We start from the raw sequence: 9,482 nt of genomic DNA, 5'->3' as shown, positions 1-9,482 counted from the left end.
AGAGAGAGAGAGAGAGAGAGAGAGAGAGAGAGAGAGAGATCAAAAAAGGATGTGATGTTCAATATGACAATAAGCATCTCATGTTTTATTTTAATTGTGTAATTTGATCTGAGAAAAGAATAACTAATTCAACAAAATTACTTTTATTTCTAAATAAATATGTGATAAATGTGAAATAAGTGTCATTTGTTTGTGTATTAAATCAATATAACTAAAACATATTAATTTATTTTCACATCAAACCTCAGAGCAGACATTTATTGTTCAGTTTTTGCCATTTTACATTAATATAACTAATAGTATAAACAAATGAGCATTTCATTCAGTGCATCAGAATTTTCGAGGACTTTTTTGACATTTTATAGATCAACACTTTAAATGTTAAATGAAAACCTTTCCTCTTCTACCTTTAAAAGGGGAACATGACGTGAATTCCCCTTCTAGACGCTTCTGTAACTAAACCCCAACACATTTATAGATCTGAAAACGGAAACACCCACTGATTCTTCTTCATTAGCCATTGATTAAAGCATCATCACGAGGTCTGAACAAAAACAGAGCCGCAAACATCTCCAAAAGTTGCTGAGACTTTTATTTCAGTATGTCGTATGATGTATCGTAGTCGACCTTATATTGTAGATATAATATATGAAATGTTTATGGATGTATGATGTACTTTCAATTGGCTTTCTTTTCCTTCTTTCCCTCTTAGCAAACAAACGCTAACAATCTGAGCTAGCAAAATAAACATGTCAGTTTAACAACACTGAGCCAGCCAAGACTCGAACCAGCAGCCTTCTTGCTGTGAGGCGACAGTGCTAACCACTGAGCCACCTTGTCACCCGAGTTTAGTTCAAACTATGATGCAATTTCAAAATTCCCTCTGTATCCACCGCAGGACTGTTTCAGCGGTGAGAGATTTAGCATGCAGTTTACAGTGGAGGTTAACCACACGCTGGCTTCACCAACAAACCGCCAGATGTCTGAGCGAGAAACACACAAGCGTCTGCTTCCGCTCTCACTCGTCTTCATGTGTATGGCCATGCGTGGGCTGACCACGGTGAAACCATGTGGCATCACTGTCATTTCATCACGGTTTGCCCATCATTGAGGAACACACAACCACACTGTGACGTAATAAAAATGAGGGGTTTGAGCTTCAGGTTGGCGCTGAGCTTGAGAAACTGAGGTTTTGTGCTGATTTGGCCTTGTATGGTGTGTAATCTTGTGGACCACAGAGAAGTGTGACGTGCAGAACAGGTTGTGAGTCTTTAATTCTTCAGACGGAAGAACAACAAGTGAATGGGCAGATGAGTCAGAGGCGTAGGCTTTCATTCACAGAATTTCCCCTCCATATTGCTGAAATTTGGTGACATTTCTTGATGTTTTCTCGCTACTGTAATCAAAGACTCATTGAACAGGTTGAAGATTTTAAAACACCTGCAATAATAGTAAAGCTGTGGTGAAAAATCGTGAAATCCGTCAATTCTGAGATGCTCAAAACGCTTCAAAATTCATTCTTAATTTCATTCTGAGATTAGTTTTTAACAGTAGATAGCGCTCTAGGCTAGTGTTTATAACAGCAGATGGCGCTCTAGGCTGGTTTTGAACAGCAGATGGCACTCTAGGCTGGTTTTGAACAGCAGATGGTGCTCTAGGCTGGTTTTTAACAGTAGATAGCGCTCTAGGCTAGTGTTTATAACAGCAGATGGCGCTCTAGGCTTGTTTTAACAGCAGTGGCGCTCTATGCTGGTTTTGAACAGCAGATGGTGCTCTAGGCTTGTTTTTAACAGCAGATGGCACTCTAGGCTGGTTTTTAACAGTAGATGGCGCTCTAGGCTAGTGTTTATAACAGCCGATGGCACTCTAGGCTTGTTTTTAACAGCAGATGGTGCTCTAGGCTTGTTTTTAACAGCAGATGGCACTCTAGGCTGGTTTTTAACAGTAGATGGCGCTCTAGGCTAGTGTTTATAACAGCCGATGGCACTCTAGGCTTGTTTTTAACAGCAGATGGCGCTCTAGGCTGGTTTTTAACAGTAGATGGCGCTCTAGGCTAGTGTTTATAACAGCAGATGGCACTCTAGGCTGGTTATTATTAAGCAGATGGCGCTCTAGGCTTGTTTTTAACAGCAGATGGCGCTCTAGGCTGGTTTTTAACAGTAGATGGCGCTCTAGGCTAGTGTTTATAACAGCAGATGGCACTCTAGGCTGGTTATTATTAAGCAGATGGCACTCTAGGCTGGTTTTTAACAGCAGATTGCGCTCTAGGCTGGTTTTTTAACAGCAGATGGCGCGCTAGGCTGGTTTTTGACAGTAGATGGCGCTCTAGGCTAGTGTTTATGACAGCAGATGGAACTATAGGCTTGTTTTTAACAGCAGATGACGCTCTTGGCTGGTTTTGAACAGCAGATGGCGCTCTAGGCTTGTTTATAACAGCAGACGATGTTCTAGGCTGGTTTTGAACAGCAGATGGCGCTCTAGGCTTGTTTTCAAAAGCAGATTACGCTCTAGGCTAGTTTTGAACAGCAAATGGCACTCTAGGCTAACTTTTAACAGCAGATGGCGTTCTGTGCTTGTTTTTAGCAGATAACGCTCTTGGCTTGCTTTTAACAGCAGATGGCGCTCTAGGCTGATTTTTAACAGTAGATGGCGCTCTAGGCTAGTGTTTATAACAGCAGATGGTGCTCTAGGCTAGTTTTTTACAGCAGACAGTGCTCTAGGCTAGTTTAGAATAGCAGATGGCACTCTAGGACAGGGGTTCTCAAACTTTTCAGCCCGTGAACCCCTAAAATAACAACTCCATTGACTCGCGACCCTCACTATAATCAGCGGTGGTTAAAAGCATAAAATTATTGCACACAATGGTGCACACTCACCAGTAGGAATTATATGAACATAAGCAAACAGTCTTACTACCACATACATTTTATAATCATTATTCACTTGTTTAATTTAAGATTAATCTCACTTAGTGAGAATAGTGAGCACAATGTTTATAACACAAGACTATTCTTGGTTTAATTTTAGAGACTTGAAGACACTTGGAGATCGTCCTCCTTGTTCAGTTGTGGCCTTTATTTTTATTATATGCGAGTGCCATCAAGGTGTTAAAGTTTAACATTGTCCCATAACATTAATCTGCTGCAGCTAACGCTATTGCTGTGACGTTAATTTAGCATAGTCCTCCCAGGGGTCGCAATCCAATGGAAAAAAATTGAAAGGATGATGGCTTTTTATTTGCATGTTTTTTTATGTAAATATTAAATATTAAGTATAAATTAAATACATTATAAGTTAAAAACTATTTTTATTTTCTGCAGGCTATGGATAAAATATGGTAATTCTAATAGTTTATTAAAATATTTTTGGAAATCGCTAAGCGAATTGTCCCGACCCCCACTTTGAGAACCACTGCTCTAGGCTAAAGTTTTTAACAGCAGATGGCGCTCTAGGCTAGTTTATAACAGCAGACGGTGCTCTAACATAGCGTTTAACAGCAGACATCGGTCTAGGCTAGTTTTTAACAGAAGACAACACTCTAGGCTAGTTTTAACTCTAGGCTAGTTCTACATAATGCAGTGACCCATTCATTTTTTGACTAATGAGAACGTTTTGAACTCAGAAACTTACAGGATGAAACCAGCGTTAAAAGGTCAAGGGAATTTTGATTTCTCACTTCAAGACCGCTTTAAATCACACCAACCCCACCACAAGCTTGTTACAATATTGAAAACAAAGAGTTTGGAGTTTGTCTTGGATGTGTAAAGGAATGCATTTGTGGACTTTGCAAGCTAACCCAAAGTAATTTTTAGAATTTATGTCTGCATAACTGGACTGTATTTATGTCATCCGTCACCACGTCAACAGTTGCTGCTCTATTATTGGTACTGTAAGCTTTAATTGGCTTTAGTATCTTAAAGGCACAGTGTTTCTTTTTTAGCTCAGTTTGACTTTTTCAAGAAGACTTTTGTTCATTATGCACGCACTATTCATTTATTCATTCATTCATTTTCCTTTGGCTTAACCACTAAGCCGCCGTGCTGCTCATGCATGCACTACAACTGCTAAAAAAATGACAGTAAAGACATTCATAACGATGCAAAACATTTTATAATGCAATTTCAGTCTAATGTTAAAACTTTAATGCATTTTAAAAATATTAATATGCATCAATTAGCATATAAAATCACTTCTGAATAATCATTTAACAGTAAAAAAAGGATAGTAATAATGTTAAAAGTATCATCAATGAACTAACAATGCAGTTTTCACAAAAGCATGACAGCATTTTACTATGTTGTGTCATATTATTGTAAAAATAAAATATGAATGCATTTTTACCTTTATTTCCTGAGCTCAGCAAATGATTGTGTGTCACGAAGACTGGAGTAATGATGCTGAAAACTCAGCCTTACGTCACAGAAATAAATTGACCTTCAGAAATCAATGCACACTTGCCATTCCAGTCATGGCGTTGCTGATGGCTCTGCTCCTTTATACAGTTGCAGAGTTCATACCAGGCCTTTGTGTGATGACGTTGCACATTGTGGGGGAGTTTCTGTGTGAAAGCAACACAACACAGGCAATACAATGAGATTAGATTGTTAAATTAACACTTCATATTATTAGATGTAGATGTCAGTTTCTAAACTTTGTCCTACTGCCCTGCTGAAAAATCCAGCTTAAACCAGCCTAGGCTGGTTGGCTGGTTTTAGCTGGTCGACCAGGCTGGTTTTAGAGGGGTTTTGGCCATTTTCCAGGCTGGTTTGCAGCCATTTCCAGCCTGGTCTTAACTGGTCAGGCTGGAAAATGACCAGCTAAATCCAGCTAAAACCAGCTTAACCAGCCTGGTTAAAGCTGGGCATAGCTGGTTTTGGCTGGGCTCCCAGCCTGGCTAGGCTGGTCAAGCTGGATTTAGCTGGTCATCTCCCAGCCTGACCAGCTAATACCAGGCTGGAAATGGCTGCAAACCAGCCTGGAAATGGCCCAAACCCCTCTAAAACCAGCTTGGTCGTCCAGCTAAAACCAGCCTAGGCTGCTAAGCTGTTTTTTTCAGTAGGGTGACCTCTGGAACAGACGTGAGGTGTGTGGGATTTCAGTAATACATACCTTTGTCTTTGGAGGAAACCAGTGGCTTTTATTCAAAAACTGGGAATTTTTCGGCCACCACAGTGAGGCGGAGGACATTCTGCTGGCGTAGGATTACACAGCCTGTGGTCACAAGACAGATATAAATATTGATTTCTTTCAGTACACGCCCAAGGTAAAAGCATTACACTCTTCTAGAGTGCAAAAGGATCTAAACGGGCAACATAACCTGCTGCTGTGTGCATCTTATTTCTGTATGCGCAAGTAAGCAGTTTTCTGTGAGTCTATAAGAATTTTGCTGTAGGTGAACGAGAAGATTGACTACAACAGCAAAGCACACATACACATCCCTGCTAAAAAATCCAGCTTAAACCATCCTAGGCTGGTTTTAGCTGGTTGACCAGGCTGGTTTTAGAGGGGTTTTGGCCATTTCCAGGCTGGTTTCCAGCCATTTCCAGCCTGGTCTTAGCTGGTCAGGCTGGAAAATGACCAGCTAAAACCAGCTTGACCAGCCTGGTTTAAGCTGGATATAGCTGGTTCTGGCTGGACTCCCTGCTTGGCTAGGCTGGTCAAGCAGGTTTTAGCTGGTCATCTCCCAGCCTGACCAGCTAAGACCAGGCTGGAAATGGCTGGAAACCAGCCTTGAAGTGGCCAAAACCCCTCTAAAACCAGCCTGGTCGACCAGCTAAAACCAGCCAACCAGCCTAGGCTGGTTTAAGATGGATTTTTCAGCAGGGATACACAATGTTATAAAACTATGTATTAAATGAATATATCGCCCAAGCATATATCAGCCTAGCATTTTTTCATATGGGCTGTGTAACTTTTAACTACATATAAGTAACAAACAACTTCTTTCAGAGCATTTTGATCATACTAAAATTCTGAGGCAGAAATAGCCTAGCTTGTGTTTTGGTTTTACATTAGCAGCACGTGTCGAGGGGTTTTCTGTGCTAGTAGCCTCTCGCGGGAGTCTGAGGGACTTTCCTCAGCAAAGGAAAAAGAAAAGTGAGGAGGAGGTAATCCTTGACCAGCACCTGTAACATTTCCTGATTTCCAGGATACCTTTAATATATTTCAGGAATGATCGCCAGTGCGCATCGAGCCCTGACCGCTAGACGGCTTTCACTATGGCGCTTTTAGAAAAGGGGAATCACAAATCACACTTCACTCCACTGTCAGAAGGCAGGGCAGCTCTGGTATTTTCATGAACTTTAACTCTGTATTTAACGAGTCAGTTCTGTCAGATTCTTAATTATGCCTTAGAAGTCATAAAATAACATTTCCAGCAAATATTCCCTAGGTGGTTCTCATTATGTATATCTAGGGTGTTTTTCTTCATTTATCTCGACGTGCCACAGAAACACACTTTTAAAAAAGTAGGCTATAAAAACTTACATATAACCTTACAATTCAATGAACAGTAGGCTATATTATGACAAACCACAGGCTGTTTCTGAAAGTGGATTATTGATTAAGAGTGTTATGACCGCCACCATGTGGCGAAAACTTTCTAATGCGCCTTTTAAAAATGTATTCATAAGTGTATAAATAAAGTGTGTGTGACCAGTTCTTAATCTTTTTATTATTTTAAATATTTTGCCAGGGTAGGTTTACTTTTACAAGACAATTTTAGGCAGAAATTAAATTCTTGACTACAGCAATATTCATACTGTAGTGTCATTTTACTGCACTTGTTTTTCCTCAATAATTGTAGTATTTGAGTCATTCATTCATTTTCTTTTCAGCTTAGTCCCTTTATTAATCTGTGGTCGCCACAGTGGAATGAACCGCCAACTTATCCAGCATATGTTTTATGCAGCAGATGCCCTTCCAGCAACAACACTACACTGGGAAACACCAATACAGTCTTGCATTCACAGATACACTATGGACAATTTAGCTTATTCAATTCACCTGTACCGCATGTCTTTGGACTGTGAGGGAAACTAGAGCACCCAGAGGAAACCCATGCCAACATGGGGAGAACATGCAAACTCCACACAGAAATGCCAACTGACCCAGCCGGGATTCGAACCAGTGACCTTCTTGCTGTGAGCTGATCGTGCTATCCATTGTGATATCCGTGATGCCCTATTTGAGTTATTTAAAGTTATAAAGTTGAGAAACCAATCTGAAATGGCCAAATGCATATATAAAATTATAGCTTATATATATATATATATATATATATATATATATATATATATATATATATATATATATATATATATATATATATATATAAATAATGTAATTTTATGTAAAACATGTTGCATATATGATATATATATATATATACATTTTTTTATATATTAGCAATCCAAACATTTGCCTCTTTGTCATATATGTAATTGTCATATCAGATTTCTATACGTGAAAAGTGTTAAGCACTTTAATTGATTGTTATTGAGATTTTAACCTCGTGACAACTAACCTCTTCACTGCATTATTCAGCAGGTCAAAGCTTACCACCCAAAAACATCATACATGCAATAGACAGTCTGTTAACAATATTTGTAAATTACACAGCATTTAACCGTAATATTACTGTAATTTCTATTGGACAGATATGCGGTATGTGACTGTATTTTAAAGTTGTATTGTGAAAATGGCTGAATATTATATAGTGCAGATAAACAATTCTGAAAATACATATACGGTACAGCAAGATAAATAGTGCTGTAAATGTAAATACAGTATTTTTGCCGTAAATATTTACAGTAAGTTACTGGTGATCTTAGTGAGTTATTGTAGAAATTGTTCACAATGTACTTATGGATAATATGTACAAAAGTCTGTCTGTCTGCCAATGTACACAGATACAGTTCATTGAACCGAAAGAAAAAGAAACAACACATTAAAGTAAGCAGTATATCCTTTATTTAGAGTTGAAACAGAGACGTCGACTCGTCCTCTAAATGCACTGATGTAGGACTGCAAAATGCTGTGTAAAGAGAAGTCAACACTGACTGAGAGGCAGCTGACTGCTTTTTATTTGACAAATCTGTCTGCACTGCCACTAAACGAGCTACTATTTTCATTTCAGATTTATTTTAAATATTTGAATGCACCCGAGAGTATTGTTTTTCATAATATAAGTAAATAAAATAGTTTATTACCTAACTAAATGTGGTGGTTTTAGTTTATTAAACACACACTTTACTTTTCTTTAACTGGCCCCTATTTGGTTCCACATCCGTCATCAGAGGTTCTGCGTATAGTGAAATAGGCCACAAACTTCTTGCTTAGATTTCACTGAAATATAAACCACTACCTCGGACGCTCATGGCTTCAGCTACACAGCTCCGTTCATCACGATTTCACCCAAACCACCTTAGTGGGCACTTCTGCGGTCTCTGGAGATGCGTGGGTCACTCTTTTCCTTGTGTGGGTGAATAAATAGTTAATGAGGGCCTTGTTTACTTGGGAGAATGGACACTGACACAGCAGATGCCACCTGAGATAGTCTGAGATAAGACAAACCAACCACGCACACACACACACACACACACACACACACACACACACACACACACACACACACACACACTTGTGTTCCTATATCCCGTTCCGGACTCTCATACAGTAGCTGTAATGATGTTTTTACTGTACAAACCACATATTCACATCTCCTACTCCCAGACCAACCTTTGTAGGAACCAATCTGCAGTTTTACTTTTTCAAAACAGTTAATTCTGTGTGATTTATAAGCATGATTACCCATGGAGACCTCAATTTTGGGTCTAAAGTTGTCACAAGTCCCCATGAGTCAGTGTGTGTTCAGGTTTAAGTCCCCACAATGATATAAAAACAAGTACACAAAAAACACACATTTGTTTTTTTAGCATATTAGGGACTTTCCATTGATTTCTACGATTACAAGCTATGATTTTAAAGCAAAACCTAGAAATTGGCTGAATTTTTATGCTTTTTCCACATTCGCTGACATGTTGTGTAGTTTTTGGTCGGCCACTGAAGCTAAGCAGGGCTGTGCCTGGCCAGTGGATGGGAGACCACGTGGAAAAGCTAGGAAGTGGTGTTAGTGAGGCCAGCAGGGGGCGCCCAACCTGCGGTCTGAGTGTGTCCTAATGCCCCAGTATAGTGACAGGGACTCTATACTGCTCAGTGAGCGCCGTCTTGTTTACTCATGTATCTAAATGGGGACCTCACATTTCTATTGTTTTTCTTTATGCACAAACACGCATCTATAGGGTATCCGATAGACAAAATGATGATTTTACTGTACAGAGTGTATATTTTCCCCTTCTCCCCCAACCCAACCCTCCCAGGAAACATTCTACATGTTCTGAATACTTCATTCTGTGTGATTTATAAGCCGTTTTCCTCATGGGAACCAAATAAAAAATGACCCCAGAAGGTCAAAAATGACT

The 9,482-nt window shown here is 39.4% G+C and overlaps 1 long non-coding RNA gene across 1 annotated transcript; it reads right to left on the bottom strand.

The window, feature by feature from the left end:
* Positions 1 to 543: 543 nt before the first annotated feature.
* LOC141378976 (uncharacterized) lies at positions 544 to 5,211 on the bottom strand. Its single transcript, XR_012394824.1, has 3 exons — positions 5,110 to 5,211; positions 4,342 to 4,558; positions 544 to 1,440 (listed from the first exon to the last, which is right to left on the bottom strand). It is a non-coding gene; the product is annotated as an uncharacterized lncRNA (long non-coding RNA).
* Between the last annotated feature and the right edge of the window lie 4,271 nt (positions 5,212 to 9,482).

The sequence above is a fragment of the Danio rerio genome, chromosome 19 (genome assembly GCF_049306965.1).
Source record: "Danio rerio strain Tuebingen ecotype United States chromosome 19, GRCz12tu, whole genome shotgun sequence".
In the NCBI taxonomy this organism is placed as follows: domain Eukaryota; kingdom Metazoa; phylum Chordata; class Actinopteri; order Cypriniformes; family Danionidae; genus Danio; species Danio rerio.
The sequence above is the reverse complement of the archived record's forward strand: the minus strand, read 5'-3'. Positions and strand labels throughout refer to the sequence as shown.